The sequence below is a fragment of the Tenrec ecaudatus genome, chromosome 4, assembly GCF_050624435.1.
Source record: "Tenrec ecaudatus isolate mTenEca1 chromosome 4, mTenEca1.hap1, whole genome shotgun sequence".
Lineage (NCBI taxonomy): Eukaryota > Metazoa > Chordata > Mammalia > Afrosoricida > Tenrecidae > Tenrec > Tenrec ecaudatus.
This window is the reverse complement of record NC_134533.1, coordinates 200,079,846-200,099,833: the sequence shown is the minus strand read 5'-3', so window position 1 is coordinate 200,099,833 and position 19,988 is coordinate 200,079,846. Positions and strand designations below refer to the sequence as shown.

General features: G+C 50.1%; 1 pseudogene; it reads right to left on the bottom strand.

Moving 5' to 3' along the window:
* Positions 1-307: 307 nt before the first annotated feature.
* Positions 308-17,125, bottom strand: LOC142446164 (large ribosomal subunit protein uL16-like; annotated as a pseudogene).
* Positions 17,126-19,988: the final 2,863 nt, after the last annotated feature.

Genomic DNA, 19,988 nt, shown 5'->3' with positions numbered 1-19,988 from the left:
TTCTTCTTCTCCGCACCCCGGGGCTGAAGGCGTGGGGAGCCCGTGGGCCGGGCGCGCGCCGCCGCACTTCCCGGCAAGGCGCGCGGAGACCAGCAGCGCGCGACGCTCCCGGGCAGCGGGTGGCCCCGCTTCCGGGGCAGGGCGACCCGCCAGCGACACCCCAACACACACGGACGCCCGCCAGCCCCTCCCACTGGCACCCACATCCCGGAAGGAAGGGAGTCGCTGCTCCCCCGGCGCGCGGCGCTCCTGCGTCCCGGTCGCTGGGCGGGCGGGGAGACCTCAGCGGGCCGGCCCCCCGATGAGCTCACGCCGCCGCGCCGCCGGGCCCCAGCCTAACTGGCTCCAGATGCCCGGCGCGCGGCGCGGGGGGCGCGGCTCGCTCGCGCCCCTGCAGGGCGCGGGCGCAGGGACAGGTTCCCGAGGAGAAGGGGCTGCCCACCGAGCGGAGGATCGCCCCATAGCCTGAGCGCCAGCGGGAGCTGGGGAGGGGGGACCCGCGTGGAGGCTGCTCGCTCTGCCTTCTGGTGGCTTCCAGGCCAGGTGACATTCCTTGACTATGCCGGCTCCTGGAGGCTCTGCCTCCTCCTCCTCCTGCGGACATGTCCACTCCCTGGGCCCAGGGCCTGCTTCGCACACAGACTGCGCCCCTTGCCAAAGCCTGCCTCCCCCCACCCCCGCCCCACCCCTGCCCCTTCCGCAGCGGCCCCAGGACACCCAGACCCACCGAGGTCACCTCCACGGCCCAAGCCTCCCGCCTCAGTGGCCCAGGCAGCGCCCCGCCCACTCTTAACTCCTCTTGGAACAAACACCCCAGTTTCTACTGGGAAAGCAGCAGGGGCCTGGCCGTCTGTTTTTAATAAGGCGCTGGTATTTCCCCGAAATCGCCGGCCGCTGCTGACCTCAGGGAGGGGGGGAGGGGGGAATGACGGTTGGCGGTGGGCCAAGGGGCGGGAGCCAGCTCCTGTGCGCTCCTGACACCCAGGCCTTGCCGAGAAGTGGGGTAGCTCAGGGGGAGTTCTGGTTCCCAGTCCCTGTTCAGAGTGCTGGCTCATCCGCAAACCTGTGCGTCCGCCCATCCACGTGCTGTGCTGGGTACTCTGGACCCGGGAGACAGCACGCTGCCTCTTGAGTCTGGCCTAGAGCCCGAGTTCAAGTCCCACTCCACGCCTTCCTTGCTCTGCGACCCTGCCCCACGCTAAACCTCACACCTCCCATTCCCTCCCCTGTAGGAGGGGGCTGTAGCGCGGCCAGTTGTGGGCAGAGCCAGGGCTGAGAGAGTAGGTCTGCTGGAAGAAGTCATTTCCAGAGGCTAAGAGAAAGGGGATCTTGGGACTGAGGCATCTGCTCAGGTCTTTAGCTTCTGGAGGCAGGGGCAGGGGGCAGGTAGGTCAAGGAAAGGCTTGGGGGACTGTGTGTGTGTGACAGACAGATGGTGTCCTGGCAGAATGACAGTGCTCAGTGAGGAGTCCGCACAGGGGCCTGTGGGCACAGGAGCTGGATGGGTGTCAGGGAATGGTCCACAGCCAGGGGCAGCTTGAAGTCTCAGGAAGTGGAGGCGTGGACAAGTGAAAGTGATGGGTGGGAACAGAACGGAGGGGCACTAGAATGCGGTCATCTAACCAAGGCATCTTGGGCAGTGAGTGGGGCCTTTGCCCCAGGTACCTGAGGAGTGAGAGCCTCTGGGCCCATCAGAATGGATCCAGAAGTCCAATCGGTAACTTCTCATCTGTAACTGAGAGACAAAGACTCAGAGCCAGAAGCGGGAATGCAGGGTCAGGAGCAAGGGCCAAGACCAGGAGCCACAGAAGGAGCAGGGAAACAGGGAGAGGAGGGGGGCAGCCAGCGGGCAGATCTGGTGGCTGGAAGATTTTGTTCATCTGCACTTTGCCGAGGCTTGGGGCCACTCCTGAAAGTAACAAGACAAACAATACCGGTGACTAATCCAGCAGTGCCCGGCACTGCACATAGCACTTGCTTGTATTGACACTTTCCGTCTTCACGCCACGCCTATCCATTCGTTGTTTCTCCACCTCCTATGTTCAAGACATACCGAACAGAGCCAGGCCCACGGCAGGCAGCAATCCTGCCGGCAGAGTTTACGTTGTCAGGTGAGAAGATGCACTCAATACAGGAGCTGACTACGTCGTGTACCAGGAGTGTAAAGCACTGCAGTCACAAAGGTGGGGATGACAAAAGGGACCAGGAGGGTGAGGACGGGGAGGGCGATGGTCGCACAGGATTAGAGAGGGTGTCCTGGGAAGGCCTCACTGAGGAAGAAGAGCTGAGTAGAGATCCACTCTGGCCCATTCTCAAAAGGTCTGAAAGGTACAGGTGGTTTTTCACAGAAGGGCATTGCGTTCAGTTTCATGCTAGGAAACACGTGCTCTGCTAGCCCCGCGCAAGCACCCCATCCTTCTCATTAGGGTAGCTCTATTCTAAATTATTAGCATGAGCCGAAGAGCAGAGAGAACTGGAACCCAGATACGGCAGAAACCTGTCAGAGAAGGAAAATCCAAATCATTTCCATGAAAAGGAGTAATCGAAGAGCGGGAGGGTAGTGCCCTGGCCAAATGGGAAACTGGTAGAGGATCCTCCAGCACCAGGCGGTCCCGCCGAGTCACCGCTCTCTCAGGCTTCACAGTGCTGGGCTTAGGATTCCGTCAAGGCATGTGTTGGGAACATTTTCCTGTCTCTTTGCCATTGGCTGATTATGTGAGAGGGGAACTGTACCCCACAGAGTCCTCGATGACGGTTACCTTTAAGAAGCCGACTGCCAGGTGCCTCTAGGTTAGTGGTTCTGGATCGACACCGTGGCAGTGGGTTTGCTTGACTTGGCTTTGACCTAGTCATATGAAGGGTGCTATAAAGAATATGACTAGAGGGACCATACTAAGTTATTTGCTGTGCCAAATTTCCCCTCATAGATGGTGTGTTAGACTAGGTTGACCCGAGAAACAAATCCAGAGGCCCTCATATGTATGTAAGAGAGAGCTTCATATCAAAGAGCAATTGTATATTGAGAAAACATCCCATCCCAGTCCAGGTCGAATCCATAAGTCCGATAAATAGCCCATATGTCTGATACCAGTCCATAAATTCCTCTTCAGATTCATGCAGTACATGCAATGATACTGGATGCAGGAAGATCACAGGCCGGTGGGCGGAAGTCTTGTGGATCCAGTGGTGGTGGAAGCATCTCAGCACTGCGTGATGCTCCTCCAGCTCTCTGAGTGTGGCTCCTCAACAGGAAGGTGGAGCAGAGAGAGTGTGTCCTCCCTCCCAGGGAGGAAGAGAGGATGTTCTCAGAATTCTCATGAGAAGGCCACGCCCAGATCAGGCATCAAAGAACAAAAAAAATCATATCATTATGAATGAGGGGGAGTGTGGAGTGGGGACCCAAAGCCCATCTGTAGGCAACTGGACACCCCCTATGGAAGGGTCGTGCGGAGGACACGAGCCAGTCAGGGTGCAGTGTAACAATGATGAAACATACAACTTTCCTCTAGTTCCTAAATGCTTCCTCCCCTCCCCACTATCATGATCCCAATTCTACCTTACAAATCTGGCTAGACCAGAGGATGTACACTGGTACAGATAGGAACAGGAAGCACGGGGAATCCAGGACATATGATCCCTTCAGGACCAGTGGTGAGAGTGGCAATACTGGGAGGGTGGGGCAGATAGGGGGAATCGATTACAGGGATCTACTACATATAACCTCCTCCCTGGGGGACAGACAACAGAAAAGTGGGTGAAGGGAGACGTCAGACAATGTAAGATATGACAAAATAATAATTTATGAATTATCAAGGGTTCATGAGGGAGAGGGGAGTGGGGAGGGAGGGGGAAAATGAGGAGCTGATGTCAGGGGCTTACGTGGCGAACAAATGTTTTGAGAATGATGAGGGTAACAAATGTACAAATGTGCTTTATACAATTGATGTATGTATGGATTGTGATAAGAGTTGTATGAGCCCCCAATAAAATGATTAAAAAAAAAGAAAATATCACCCCCCCAAAAGGGAAGGCCACACCCACAAGGAGGGATCATCAGGCTGTGCCCCGATTGAAAGGCTAGACTCCACCCCTTTACTCTTTTATCAAGTTGACATGGAATTGTGTAACTACAGATGGAGTGCTTCAGAACTCAAAGAGTCTGGTTAGAGGTGTGTACCTTTGCTGGTCCCTGGTTGGCCCGACCATTGGTGTGGGAGTGCAGAGGGGTAGAGGCTCCCACAAAGGGCAGGGGCAGGGATGCCGGTGTCCCTCAGGAGACGCTCTGCTATGAGGAAAGAGCACTGGTCTGGCGGATGGTGTTTGTGGAGGCCTGGCCTCAGGAGGTTTCTCTTTTGCTCCTTCTATGGCACCTGAAAAGTCTCACCATCCTTTGGGCATGTGATTAGGAATGACCAGCCCCTGGAGAGGGGACAGAAAACAAGAGGAAGACTGCAGACCAGATGGGCTGGCAGTGTCTGCAACAATGGCTTCAAACAAAGCCACAATGGTGAGGATGACACAGGGCCGGGCAGCGTTTCTTTCTGTTGTGTGTTGCATCCCCATGAGTCAGAACCAACTCCGTGGCACCGAACACCACCATCACCGGGATCTGCTGTCGGGAATGCTCAAGATACAGCCTGTCTCTAATGGGCCATGGGGAGGCCCTACCTCCCCCCAGGGAGCCCATCTACATCCATTCACTCTCAGGGGGACTCTGGAGATGGGGGTGCTTTTGCGAGGAGGCCTCTTCTCCTGAGGCTCCTGTCAACCTTTTCCCACATCTCACTGGATGGATATGTGTGGCAGTTACCTAATCTGTTGTCAACGGGAAGCTTAGGGCTGAAGGGGTGGAGTTTAGCCTGTCAATAGGGTGGCAGCTTGATGACCTCTTTTGGAGGTGCTGAGGAGATATAATATCTCATTGGAGGTGGGGTACATACTCACTCCCTGGGAGACACTGCAGCTGACAAGACTCATGGAGCTAAGCTAGCACCTGAGCTGGAGGAGCCACGTGGAGACCCCTGCCAGTGCTGGGATGCTTACAACGCCACTGGATCCACAAGACCTCCCACCCACTGGCCTGTGATCGTCCTGCATTTGGCATCAGTGCACGCGTTTCATAAGTCTGAAGAGGACTTTCTAGCTTGGCATCCGACATATGGGTTAATGTCAGACTCGATCTGGACTGGGCTGGGACGTTTTCTCAATATTCCATTGCTTTTTCTTATACACAAATGAGTGTCTCTCTGAATTTGTTTTTCTCTAGTCTACCCAGACTAACACAACATGTCTGACCCAATAGTTATAGCCTCAAGTATGAAAACAAGGACGGTCTCTACATCAGGGAAAGTAGGTGGCTTCTACAGGTGTGCAGGGCCATGCAGGGATCTGCAGGCGCCTAAAGGAGATGAGTCGTTGCAGAGAGGAGGCATCTCTACTGGGCAGCAGCCACCTGACACATCAAGCCCCCGTTGGTCCGCTGCATGTGAACTCGCAGAGAGACAGGCAGACAGCAGGAACTTTCTCTGTCAACCGAGTGGCTGCGCTGCATTCTGCACGTTGTACTTACCTGGTGCCTCTGAGATCATGCCATTTCACGTGACTCTCCTGGATCTTTCTAACGGCTTTAGCCTTTTCCTCAGTCCAGAGGCACATGCTCATCTTCTGGAGCGACTGTGACCACACATGGTCGCACACGTGTGGGGCTGTGTGAGGCTGTCGAGCTGGTTCGGACTCATGGCGACCACCCCGTGTGTAACAGAATCAAGCACTGCTTGGTCCTGCGGCCTCCTCACGACCGTTGCTATGGCGGATGCCGTGGTTGCAGGCACGGAGTCACTTCCCTCATTAAGGGTCTTCTTTTTTCCCCCTCACCCTGCACATGACCACCCATGATGTTCTTCAGGGATTGGTCCCTTCTGCTGATGCGTCCCAAGGTGTGAGACAAAGCCTCACCACACTCACTTCTCAGGACTGTTCAGACTGTCCTTCAGCAGTTGTTCCTTCTTCTGGCGACTGTGGGGGGCCCTGCTGGCACTGGAAATACCAGTGGTACGGCCTCTGCCATCACAGCAACCTACAAGCCGCCACAGTTGGATGAACTGACAGATGGGTGGTGGCTGGAAACAACAGCCACCAATTCTCACATCATTCTGTAGCCCACAAATCCACAATGCACTGTACAGGGCTAAAAATCAAGGTGCCCACAGGACTGATTTTTTTTTCTTCTTTTTCTGGAGGTTCTATAAGATAATCTGTTTTCTTGCATTTTCTAGCTTCTAGAGGTCACCTTCATTCCTTGGCTTGAGTCCCCTCTTCCATCTTCAAAGCCAGCAAAGTCACGTCTTCTTTTGTAGTCCCAGCTCTCTCTGACGACAGTTCACTTGTAAGGACTCTTGTGATTAGACTGGGCCCGTCTGCTTCCTCTAGGATACCTCCCTTCTCAAGACCCTGCGTCACATCTGCAAAGTCCCTTTGGCTATAGACGGCGACACATCCAGAGGTTTGGGGGACAGGGCATGAGCATATTGGGGGGATCATTAGTCTGTGTGTCACACTATGCCAGGGGCCGGCAAACGTTTGAGATGGAAGAGCCAATCCTGTCCCTCACAGCAATTTAAAAAATATCCGAGAGCCATAAATATATTTTTACAAGCAAATGAAGTCACTATCTTCTGACTAATATCCTTTAACATTTTTCAGTTATTTTTTCAGAGCCACACGTACGTGTGACCCGAAAGAGTCGCAGTTTTCCGATCCCCATAGCGTGCTATCTTGCCTTAAGACCTTTGAGTCATTTTCAGTTTTCCCTTCTCACAAGCCACAGGGCTGTGGACCCAGGTGTCCCTGCCCTTGTAGTCCCCCAAGAATAGCTTTTTTCCAGGCACATTCTTCCAAGACCACTTGCTAGATTGAAAGGCTTACATTTTTTATTTCATTCCTTAATGATCCTCCAGAAAAATCTTCACTGGTCTTCTAGAAGCTTTTGGACGTGAATAACTTTGTTCTTGAATGTCAGCCTTTCCTGGATCCCCACAAATTGCTCTCCTCTGAGCATCTGCAGCGGGAAGTTTTGCTCTAGAATACACACGTTGCCACTTAATGCTAGGTAGTTCAGACACAGGACCGGCTCCTGACTTTCTGGTCTTCACTGCTAACAGGTGCATGAACCTGGTATAAGTCAGTGATAGACTCATGCTTCCCTGCGAAAGCCCAGAAACCTAGTTGCAAACCACTTCCACTTGGCCAGTGCTCAAGAGTCGCAACCTTGACAGGCCGCAGGGGTTCACCAGAACAAGAACTGACCGGCATCAGCAGCCCACATGGTAGCAGCTGCCTGGGCCACAGGGTGAGCGAGAGCTGGGGACAGGCCACGAGGGCTCTTAGCTCCAGCCCCTGGTCAGAGTGTCTGTTGAGAAGAAGATAGACATATACAATTTTCTTGTATGCCGCAGTGACAGCGAGGCCCATACTGGTCACTTACATTCTGCGGTCAGACAAGACTGTGGGAAAGCTGTACACTGCCCACCTGTTGCCCCTGACTAAAGTTGGCTTCTTGTAGGACTGCCCACCCTTCACCTCCATCACACAGATACATACTCTTCCATGGACCACTCTGGAAGACTGGCTAAACCACAGGGCCGCAAGCATCATACTAGACCCATGGCACATAATCTCCTTTGATTTCCCAAAGGAGACAAGGAAGAAAGGAGTCATCCTGCAGACATTTCAGGCCGAGGAATTAGGGGATGGGGAGACCAGCACCTAAGGCCCCAAGGCCAACTACAGGGCAGCGGCAAGACAGGGGGTGAGGCCAGTACAGGCATAGCTGGTGCCCTCAGGTGAAAACACAGCCCCGCAGGAGAATTCATTCGCTCCGGACGACAGATTCAGCTGGACATCTGGAATCACTCTAGAGAGGAAAGGGATGCACCTTCTGAACAGCAGGCCAGGGCTGGGCCACCAATGGTGGGGTGGGGGGATCCCCTGCCCTTGTCTGCTGCAGGAACCAGGTCTCCCTCTCCTGCTCGTTGTCCTCCTTCAACCAGTCTGTGGCCTCACCCTGGTGATTCCATCTCCCCTCATTAACCGGTTGTCGTCACGTGAGTCCGATTCGTGTGACTCTCTCTATAGGACACAATGGCACTGCCACGCCGGGTTTCCAAGGCCACGGTCTTCAGGGGAGCCACCTGTCATATTCTTCTACAGAGGGGCTGGTGGGTCAAAGAGTGCACCTTTTCTCCCCAATGCAATTTTCTTCAACCTTCTCCATCATATGCCCCTGTGACTGCCCTGTGTCCTCTGAGAACATCTCTCATCTTGATTGGCATCTGGAAACGCAGTCGCCATAACCTTCTGGGCTGCCTTTTCTGCCTTGAATGGAACTGGCTCAGCAGATGCTCCGGGGAGCCACTGTTCTGGTTGGGCCTTGTTTGTGAAGGCACCCTAAAGAGACCGAGACAGCTGAGCTGCCCAGAGAACATGTCTGACCGTGGACACACGTCGGACCACACTGCACGGGACCGAGGCTGTGCCTGTGGCCACTGGAAAGCTTGCAGCCTTGGCATACAAGGAGCCGCGGGCTGCCGGGGCTCCTGGACCAAGACCCGTGGGGCAGTTCTACCCACCGTGAAGGGGAATCGGTGGCGGTGGGTTTCATTTGGTTGGGCGGAGCGTTGGGGGGCAGGCTCCGACCCATCTCCCTTCTCAAGCACTCCACCCGAGCTCAGTTGCCGATAAGTGGTCTCCTCTCGCAGCTTTTCTGTTAGCACTTTCCACCCAGACCCTGGGTTGTTTCCGCTTTTCAGAACTTACTACATCTTGCTGCTCATGCGGTACCAGCTAGAAACAGTTTCCTTTTCAAAAACGGCACAGGGTCCAACTCTACGAATCCACGCGGATTTGGTGGGCCTTCTCTGTGATAGCAGAACTTGGGGCTTTAGTGTTTGGTTTGCTTCAGCGAAGTGGGAGGCGCTCTTTGCTGATCTGCCAGTTTCTTCCACGGCCATTGATCTTTTGCGTTTAGATTCTCATCTGGAGACAAGGTTGGTCAAATGTCAGCTCAGGAAACTCTCTGCCCATCAGGGTTTCAAATCTATTTGCATAAAGGTGAGCAAAGTAGTCGCTCTGACTTTTATTTAGATATCTTTGTGACTTTTAAAGTGTTTCTTTTGTAGGTAGAATTTTTTTTCTTGAATCATTTCTTATTTATATTTTGTGCTTTCTTTTGCTTGGGTCTATTAGCTTACTATGTATCCATTTTATTGTTTCGCTTTGAGCAATCTGCTCATGCATTTATTTAGTTTTTCTACTGCTTCTCTATTTTTAAATTTCCATGCTCAGCTTTATTAATCTTTTCCATCTGCTTTCCTTGCTTCTATTTAATTGTTCTTTTTCTAACTTCTCAATTAGAGTTTAATTCACGTAGCTGCATTTGTTCCTTCATGTCCTAAGAAAGTATTTAGATCTGCTTTCTCCAACGAGGGTGACTTTAATCTCAATAGAGTCTGATGTATAGTATCTTCATGCTTTTTTGTCGATTTTATAAATTTGGGTTCTTATTCTCTCTTTGATTTCAAAATTATCTGAGGAAGAATGAAAATTCGTTCAGGTGCTGGATTCATTTTGTGCTTTTGATTTTGCAATTCATTTCTACTTTTACGACATATGGGCAGAGGTGGTTTACTGAGCTATTTCTTTTTAAAAAAATCATTTTTAGGGGGTCGTACAGCTCTTATCACAATCCATACATCCAACCATTGTGTCAAGCACATTTGTACATTTGTTGCCATCCTCATTCTCAAAACATTTGCTTTCTACTTGAGCCCTTGGTATCAGCTCTTCATTTTCCCCTCCCTCCCTGCCCCCCATATTAACCCTTGATAATTTATAAATTATTATTATTTTTCATGTCTTACATTGTCCGACGTCTTCCTTTACCCACTTTTCTGTTGTCCATCCCCCAGGGAGGAGGTTATATGTAGATCCCTGTAATTGGTTTCCCCTTTCTACCTCACCTTCCCTCCACCCTCCTGGTACTGCCACTCTCAGCACTGGTCCTGAAGGGATCATCTGTCCTGGATTCCTTGTGTTTCCAGTCCCTATCTGTACCAGTGTACATCCTCTGGTTTAGCTGGATTTGTAAGGTAGAATTGGGATCAGGATAGTCACCAGGGGAGGGCGGGGAGGAAGCATTTAAGAACCAGAGGAAAGTTGTATGTTTCATCATTGATACACTGCACCATGACTGCCTCATCTCCTCCCCGTGACCCTTCCATAAGGGGGTGTCCAGTTGCCTACAGATGGGCTTTAGGTCCCCACTCTGCATTCCCCCTCATTCACAATATGATTTTTTGTTCTTTGGTGCCTGACACCTGATCCCTTCAACACCTCGTGATCACACAGGCTGGTGTGCTTCTTCCATGTGGGCTTTGTTGCTTCTCAGCTAGATGGCTGCTTGTTTATCTTCAAGCCTTTAAGACCCCAGATGCTATATCTTTTGATAGTGGGGCACCATCAGCTTTCTTCATCACATTTGCTTATGCACCCATTTGTCTTCAGCGATTCTGCCAGGAAGGTGAGCATTATGGAATGCCAGTTTAATAGAACAAAGTGTTTTTGCATTGAGGGAGTACTTGAGTGGAGGCCCAATGTCCATCTGCTACTTTGATACTAAACCTCTAAATATATTCACATAGATCTATTTCCCCATCCTCATATGTAAATATATTTACATATGTATATGCCTGTATTAAATCCTTATGAATGCCCTTTGCCATCTAGTTCTTTCCTCTATTTCCTTTTACTTTCCTCTTGTCCTACTATCATGCTCAGCCTTCATTTGGGTTTCAGTAATTTCCTCTCGGTTACATTGCCCTTGATCAAGCCCTACCAGGTCTCTTACACCCTTTCGCCACTGATTTTGGATCACTTGTTGTTTTCTTGTCCCTGGATTTGTTAACACAACTTCCTTTCCGCCACCTCCCCCTCTCCCATGTCCCCCTGGAACTGTTAGTCCCGTTGTTTTCTCCTCCAGATTGTTCATGCAGCCTGTCTTATCTAGATAGAACTGAAAAGATAATAATATGCACAAAAACAAGACAGAGCAAAGAAAAGAAAACAACAACAACAAAAAGCCAATGACGACAAGAAAAGAAAAGCCTGTAAATAGGTCAGGTCTGTTTTTTGACTTTTAGGAGTATTTTCCAGTCCAGTTTGATGTGCTGCCACACCCTAGCCCCAAAGTCTATTTTTGGTACGCCCTTGGGACTTCCTCTGTTCCCCTTGCTGTTCTGTTGCACGCCCTTAAGTGTTTTGTCTTGGTGTGGTGGGGTCAGATCGGGCGCAATTCCCACACTGTGTCTCCAGTGCTGTCCCCTGTAGGGCTATGGGTCAGTGAAGGATGTGGTATCTCATAGTGGGGCCGGTCATATGGTTCTCTCTGTGCATTGGCTGTTCTGAGCGGGGATATCGTCCTCAAGGCTTGATGGGCCAGCATGTGCTCCACTTTCTCTTCCTCCCCCTTCATTTGTTCCCATGTGGTATGATCAGACATGTCCCTCTCCCTGAGCTGCAGCTTCAGTGCTGTCCTCTGAAGTAAATTCTTTGGGGGGGGGGGCTATTTCTAATCTATGGACTTCATGTAGATTTTCTTTGTGAATGACTGTGGTTCATTTATCTGAAGATCCCATGGTGTGATAGTAACATAATTTCATGTCAACTTGATAAATAAGTGGAGGGGTGGAGTCTAGCTTGTCAATGAAGTCACATCCTGAAGATGCCTCCTGTGGGCATAACCTTCTCCTGCAGATCCTGGGAACTTCCTCTCTTTCTCTCTGCTTCACCTTCCTGTTGAGGAGCTACATGGAGACCCGCACTTGGACTGAGATTCTTCTGTCAGCTTGGGATCCACAAGACTTTTCGCCCACCGGCCTACGATTTTCCTGCATTCGGCATCATTGCATGTGCTGCATGAGTTTAATTTATTGACTAGTGTCAGACATATGGGCTAATATCGGACTTATGGACTTGATCTGGACTGGGCTGGGATCTTTTCTCAATGTACAATTGCTTTTTGATATAAAGCTCTCTCTTACACACTTTTGAGTGTCCCTGAATTTGTTTCTCTAGTCAACCCAGACTTACATACATGGGCACTTGAGAATAAGTGCCATCGTTTCAGGAGTGGGATCTAATAATATATACTATGCATGTCATATAGTCTCACTTACGTTGTTGTGCTGTGTGCTGTTAGGTCAGTCCCAGCACACAGTGACTGCAAAGGACAGGATGCAACTGCCCCATAGAGTTTCCAAGGCTACCATCTTCACCGAGCAGAGAACTGGGATTTCTCTCTCTTGAGGAGCTGCTGGCAGACTCAAACGGCCGATTTTGTACTTCGCTGCTGGATGGTTAGGCTTTGCGTCAAATTGACAGCACTGGTGGGAAGGCAGGCATGACGTCTAACCTCTCATCAGATGAGAGCCTGATGAAATCTTGGGGATGTGGCCTTTTTAAAAGAGACGATGAGGAGATCTGGCTTCTCTTTTGTCCTTCTTTGCATTTGCTTGGATTCTGCACCTGAGGTTGGGTGCCCCCATGTGGCCTGCCCACCCAGGGAGCAGTTGATAGGTGCCACTCTTCCTGCCTTGGGTCCAATTGACTTTGTCCCTACTGGTTTGCAGTCTTCGTGCCTCCTGCCTCACTTGCCTCATTGGTCTAGGTCTGTGAGATGGGGGTCCCTTGCTGGCATCAGATTCATGGAAAAGAGCTGAACTGAACTTGTCTCCTCTGCGGCTGTGGGGACTGCTTTCTTGTTATAAATTCTGTTTGATATAAAATTCCTTCTTATACAGAGATGAGTGTCACTGGTTTTGTTTCTCTAGAAAACAAAACACAACAGCTAAGTGCTTCATCATTGTGCTACTAGGGCGTCCTCTCTCTTCTCTCTCTTTCAACCATGTGATCTGAGAACACTCACTCCCCCAGTACAATAGCAAATGTCTCCTAAGAACAAGGACATTTCCCCATGCAACCAAAATCCTATAACCCTACTAAAAAACAAACATTAACATACATTTAGTAACAGTATGCAATCCGTAATAAACACTTCTCAAACAGGTATTCTATAGCTTTTTTCCCTTCAGTGAAAAAATATATAAAGCAAAAAAAACGCATATTCAACCATTTCCACACATATAATTCAGTGACATTGCTATTAGTGTCGGTGTGAAGTGGTCGCTCATCAGTTTTACTTGCATTTCTCCTAAAGCGAATGATCATGAGCATTTCTTCATATGGTTGTTGGATGCCTGAATGCCATCTGTAGTGACTCATCTACTCATGTCTCTGCCCATTCCAAAATATTTGGGTTATTTGTGTTTTTCTTATTAAGTTGTTGAAATTTTCTGTACCATTTTTAGATTAGCTATTCATTTGACCCATTTTTGCCAAATATGTTTCTCAAGCTATGGATTCTCTTTGAATGGACACCCATGCGGTGTTTCAGGCGGTTCCAGCCCTCGGTTTCACCTTCTGGACTGTGCATGGTTTTCATTCTGTTTGCCCTTGGATAATCGACAGCAAGGACCCAAAATCAATAACATAACATTGAACAACACCGTACATAAAAACCACAGGGCAATTGAAGGAATAAAGAGCTTAATTTAAAAAATGCTTGAAACAAATGAGCACAAAATACAACATATCAAAGTCTCCAGGGCGCAGCTAAGGCAGTTCTCCAAGGGCAAGTTATTGCACACATCAAAGAGGAAGAATGAAAATAAACACCTTCACAAAAAACCCACAATTAGAACGACACCAGTAAAGCAAACTCTCAGACACCACAGGAGGGCGGGGGTGGGGGAGCATATTAGAGCAGAAATAAATGAGTCAGAAAAGAAAAAGAAATTAAAAATCACCAAGACGTGAAGTTGGCTCTTCAAGAAGGCTGACAAAATTGACATGTCACTGGCAAACCGGCACACAGAAAAGAAGGGGCAAAACCAAATCCCTTTGCGAAGAAATGAAACAGGCGACATCGCAACAGGAATACAAAGATAATCACCCAAGGTTATGAAAAGCTATATTCCAACACATTTGAGAAGTTAGAAGGACAAATGTCAATCAACATACGACCTACATAAATCAACACAGATTGATCTAGAAAACTTCAACAGACTACAAGACAAGAAGAAATAGATTTAGTCATTCAAACACTCCCACCATCAAAAAAATCCTGGACCAGATGGCTTTCTTGGGGAAGTCTACCAATCATTTAGAGAAAAAGTTGACCCCAATCCTACACACACTATTTCAGAATATAGAAAAGGATAATATATTTCCAAACTCATTTTATGAAGCAAGTATGGCCCTGATGCCTAAGTCAGGCAGAGACATCACCACAATCGAAAATTATAGACCAATAGACCTCATGAATGTAGACGCCAATATTTTCAACAAAAAATTTACCAACAGAATTAAAAACACATTACAAAATACATTATGATTCAAATGAGATTCATACCAGCTATGCAAGTGTGATTCAGTATTAGAAAAAATATCACTGTAATCCACCATAAAAACAAAACAAAAATCACCATAGTCCCAAAGAGGCAATAAAAAAATTGGTAGAACAAAGTAAAAAATTGGCAATGTAGTAGATTATAAGATCAGCACACAAAAATCAGTTGGATTCTTATATATTAAAGAAGAGGATTTTCAAAAAGGAAAGAGAAAGAACAACATCATTTGCAATAACCACTCAAAAGATAAAATAACTAGGAATACACCGAACAGGAGAAACGAAAGATTTACATAAAGAAAACTATGCAACACATCAACAAGAAACCGGAAGAGACTTATGTAAATAGCAGACTGTCGCAGGTACATGGACATCACTGTCGTTAGGTGCCACCGAGTCGCTTCCAACCCTGCGTCCCCCTCACAATTGTCCTGTGCTTGAATCCACTGTGCAGCCACTGTGGCAACTCACCTCCTTGAGGGCCTTCCTCTTTCCCGCTGCCCCGCCACTTCACCGCGCATGACGTCCTTCTCCAGGGACAGGTCTCTCCTGACAACGTGTCCAAAGTGTGCAAGGTTGCACAGTTAAAGAGCACTCGGCCATACTTCTTCCAAGACAGATTTGTTTGTCCTTTTGGCAGTCCCTGGTACTCTCAATGTTCTCCACCAGCACCATAATCCAAACGCATACATTCGTCTTCATTTTGCTTATTCAATTCTCACTTTCACAGTGACTTTATTTACAGCTCGAGGCTGTACAGCCATTCTTACCCTCCTTTTCTGAGCTGTTCTTCCCTCATTAACATAAACTCATGGCCCCTAAATTTCTTATCTAATTCTTTTCTATGAACGTGTGAAGATTCCTCATAGGACCTACCAACCTGTTTCTCTATGCTTTTTATCCTAACAGAATAGCATAAATGTGTCCAACATGTCATCACTTAGTGTATCCCTAATGCCGAGACTCTTTAATACAATTCCTCAGGTTGTGGTGACCCCCAACCATACAATTACTTTCGCTGCTACTTCATAACTGTAATTTTGCTGCTGTTATGAATTGGGAGACCCCTGTGAAAGGGTCATTTGACCCCAAAAGGGGTCGCGACCCACAGGTTGAGAACCACTGAGTTAGTGCCTCATTTCTTGCCAATCCTTGATGTTTGTGGCATGATGTTTAATATTGCCACCTCATGACATGGATTAGTAGTGCCTTGTTTACTAGTGGAGGCAGAGTTACCAGTGTCTTTAAAACTAGTCAGACTTGAGAATCAGCTCAGAAAACTCATCTTTACAATTTTGTTTCTCTCGAGCCATTCCTGGGACCAAATGCGAGGCTAGGTACTATGTATATACGAAGGGGGTTAAAATTTTCATGAAAAATGAAGCAAATGATAATGGAATTTCCCCATGGACTCCTGAAAGCCTCCTTGCATACATACACACAGGTATGTATCTCGAGGAAAGGGCTCCCAAGTTGCAGAGGCTTACAAATGTCAAGCCTGTGGGTCAGACATCAGACTAGAAGCTTCTCTTAACAGACACAGTTGCCGGGGTTGATGAACCCCACCAAGATCAGCAGGTAAGATGGCAAGTTGCTCACTCCCAAAGAACTGGAAGTCAGAAGGTGACAAGCCAGATGGAGGATCCAGCAAAAAGCAAAAGAGCTTTTCCAGAACATTCATATATATGGGAAGCAGGCCACACCCTAAAAAATTTCTTTTCAGCTGATTGACAGCTTAGAGCAGATCTCATCATGGGAGATGACCATCCTAAGTGTCAAATCAGTGAGAACCATGGTCCAGTTAAGCTGCCACACAACTTTAACAATCACAGTCTCCCACCACGGAATCTATATCTGGTGAATGAAGCCCTGCCTTGAGGGACCAATTTGGAAAAATATGGCTCTCTCTTTTTTTCTTTGAATCAAGAAGTTCAATTTTTATTTGGTGGGTACAAGTGAGACAACACAGGGCTACCAAGGTCTTCATGAACGCCGGGCAGCCACTTGTCCAAGGGGCCATGGTTGGGATGTATTTGACTCCACAGCCATCCGGGATGAAGCGCTTCTCAGCCATCATATCCTCAAACTCATCAGCGTTAAACCACTTCTTGATGCGGATCTTCTGGCGCCCAGGGAACTTGAACTTGGCCTTACGTAGGGCCTCCATCACATACTCCTTGTTTTGAACTAGGCGCGGATGGACATACAACCTGGTCAATGTGGACTCTAGCCACCGTGCCTTGAGGTTTCCCCAAAGCACCTCAGTTTGGAGCCAGTCAGCCCCTGCGCACGACCACATCTTGTGGATGCGGATGACGTGGAGGGGGTGGAGCAGCACTCGGTTGTGGAAGGGCATCTTGGCCACAACTTTTCACCATGAACCTGTCAGCACAAATAGCGGGCAGCCTCCAGGGCTTCAGAGCAGAGCTGCTGGTACTCATCCGAAAGCATGTGGCCACACAGTGGGCATTCATCCACCTTTGCCTTCTTCCGGTCCAGGTCAAAGGTGCGAATCTTCACATCAGGAACACCTCCACAGAAGCGGGACTTTGCGTAGGACTTGCTCTTACCATACCGGTAACACCGGGCAGGGCGGCGCCCCATGGCGACACCAGGATCAAGGTGGCACGCCGAAGGAAAAGAGCAAACATAAGGCTCTTTAACCAATTTCATTCTTCCCAGGGGTCCGATCCAGGTAAGCCGATAGGAGTGGAAACATTGGATTGTCTTTTAAGTGCCACCCTTAAATTGAAAGGGCCATGTTGCGTCCTGACAGTTTCCAGAGGGTTCTGGCCGGAATTTACAGGGCGGAAAAAAAACAAGGACGACGGAATTGCTCTATAATTGAAGAGGGTGACAACGGACTAATTCTTCTTGCTATGACTGAACTACTGGATTGTGTGACGTGTGGATGAAATGCTCATAAAACTGTTAAAAAGGGAAAGTGAAAAAAATCGGATTGGCCGTCGTTTATAAACTCATGCTGTAGCACACACAAGACTGGCAAGACTCTCAAAATAGTCGTTGGCCACGGTCAAGTTCGTCCTAGGGGAAGAGCTTCGTGTGTGGCTGCACGGACAGCCGGCGCGGAGGGAACGCCAGGCTCTGAGATGGCTGGCTGGATTGGCCGCTTTGGAAGAAGCAAGGAGCCGGGAAAATGAAAAAGAAACGGAAAACGAGAAAGGCGCCCGGCCTGCATGACAGGCAGAAGCCTCTCTTAGGCCCAACCCCTCGTTCTTAAAAAAAAAAAAAAAATCTTTGGGGCCCCTTCACGCTGCGCGGGCTAGAGACGTCAAAGCAACCCCATCCAGGTCCCGGCTGCTCTCTGTCGGACTCCGTTGAAACCATTTCCGGTGCCCGGCCCACGCCCCCCCCACTCCGCTTCCGGCCAGAAGGCGCGCCGGGCCGGAGCGACCGGCAGGGGGCGCCACGAGAAGGCCGTGCCCATGGCGTCCCCGGGCGATCCCCTCAGCCGACCGTGGGCTCTCCTGCTTCTGCTCCTGCTCCCGCTCCCTCAGCCCCTGCTCAGCGAAGCCCCAGAGGGCGCTGAGGGGGCGCGGGGCACGTTGGTGTCGCCCCCCCACCCTTCCCCCGCAGGGGGTCTGCAGAATCCACCGCCTGCCAATGATCTGCCACCCTTCGGCGTCTCTGGATCCCAGCCATGGAACGTTCCAGGTGACTCGGCGTAGGCAGCCCGGGCAGAGCTTTGAGTCACTGAGAGCAGGACCCAGCGCTGCCTGGGGGGCTGGGGGCGGGGGGCACCCAGGCCTGCCGGCAGGGTTTGAGGGGACCGGGGTTCCATTGTGGGAAGTCGGCCGGTTCAAGACGTGTTGGGGTGGGAACTTTTCGGAGACGCCACCGGGCTCAGCGGGGACGGTTTCAGGGAGTCTTTCTTGCCCTTCTCGCCCCAGGGTGTGGCCAAATGGACGTCAAAATCATAGGAGGAGCGGAAGCTATAAATGGGGAGTGGCCCTGGCAGGTGAGCCTGAGGATTGAAGACGTACACGTCTGTGGAGGCTCGCTCATCACCGATCAGTGGGTGCTGACGGCGGCTCACTGTATTGTCAGGTGAGCAGTGGAGAGGTGAGAGGCCCGGGCCGGGTCTTGTGCTCAAACACCCCCTAAGCCCGATTGTCCTGGCGAATTGGCAAAAGAGGAAGCCAAGCAGCACCAGAAAGCACACCCATAACAATGGGAAGGGTCCCCCAGGAGTAGTGGTTGGCTAGGCATGTGGGAGGAAGGTAGGCCAGCAAGCCAAGTCTGAGAGTGATGGAGGATGGGTCTTGGGAAGTTGGGATGTGAGAGAGCTTGGGAGGTACCGGAAACTCGGGGAGGGGGGGGAGGGGGGGGAAGCACCAGGGTGCTTCCCAGGGTCCCTACAAGGATGGTGCCCTTTCTTCCACAGACGTTACACCTACAGGGTCCAGATGGGAGATGTGAGCTTCTATAATACAATCAACACAACTGTAGTCATCCCTGTCAAAAACATCGTTGTCCACCCTGAGTTCACAAAGGCTAACAACATCCAGCATGACATTGCCCTTCTCCATCTGCTCTACCCTGTGAATTTCACCTCGACCATCAAGCCGGTCTGCATCCCACAGGAGACTTTCCAGGTGGCAGCTGGGACCAGGTGCTGGGTGACTGGATGGGGCCGACAGGGAGAAGGCGGTGAGATTTGTCAGGCAGGAGGCGAACGTGGGGCAGTGCTGGGGGAAGGGGGCAGAGGGCAGCCTTGTGCCCTGGGGTAGCCAAGATGGCTAATGGGAAGCACACTCCCTAGCAGGAGGAAGGGTCAGGTGGAGGCGGGCGGTGGATCAGCAGTCAGGACAATGGCTCCCTGTTTGACTGAGGTCTTGTTTCAACACGAATATTTGATGGCAGTCACTAGGAAGAGACACTTTTTTTGGGGGGAACTGGAGCTGTTCAGCCAGGAGAAGCTCTGTGGGGACTGTGTGCAGCTGACATAGCGGGTCGTGCATTGAGCTGCTAACTGCAAGGTCAGCGGTTTGAAACCACCAGCCACTCCGCAGGTGAAAGATGAGGCTTTCTCTTCCTGTAAAGAGTCACAGTGTTGGAAATCTATAGGGCCAATTTTCCTCTCCTGGAGGGGAGGGTCGCTGTGATTTGGAATCAGCTTAATGGCAGTGAGTGCCTAAAGTGGGAGTCCTTGGGTGGGGCAGGTGTTTAAGGACTGAACCATTACTGAAAGGCTCACAGGTCAGACCCACTCATGTGCCTGGGGACAAAAGCCTGTTGATTTGCTACCTAGAGGACACAGCATGAACCATCCTGGGGAGCCCAGTTCTCTCTGCACACCTGGGATTGCCAGTCAGAATTGATGCCACAGGAAAGCAGTTTTTCTCTTATTTTGGGGAATTAATTTTGTGGCACCCCGGGGACAGATCCAGATGCTGTGGGGTATTTACAGCTGTGAATTTCAGTGTAGGGGGGCGATAAGGTATCT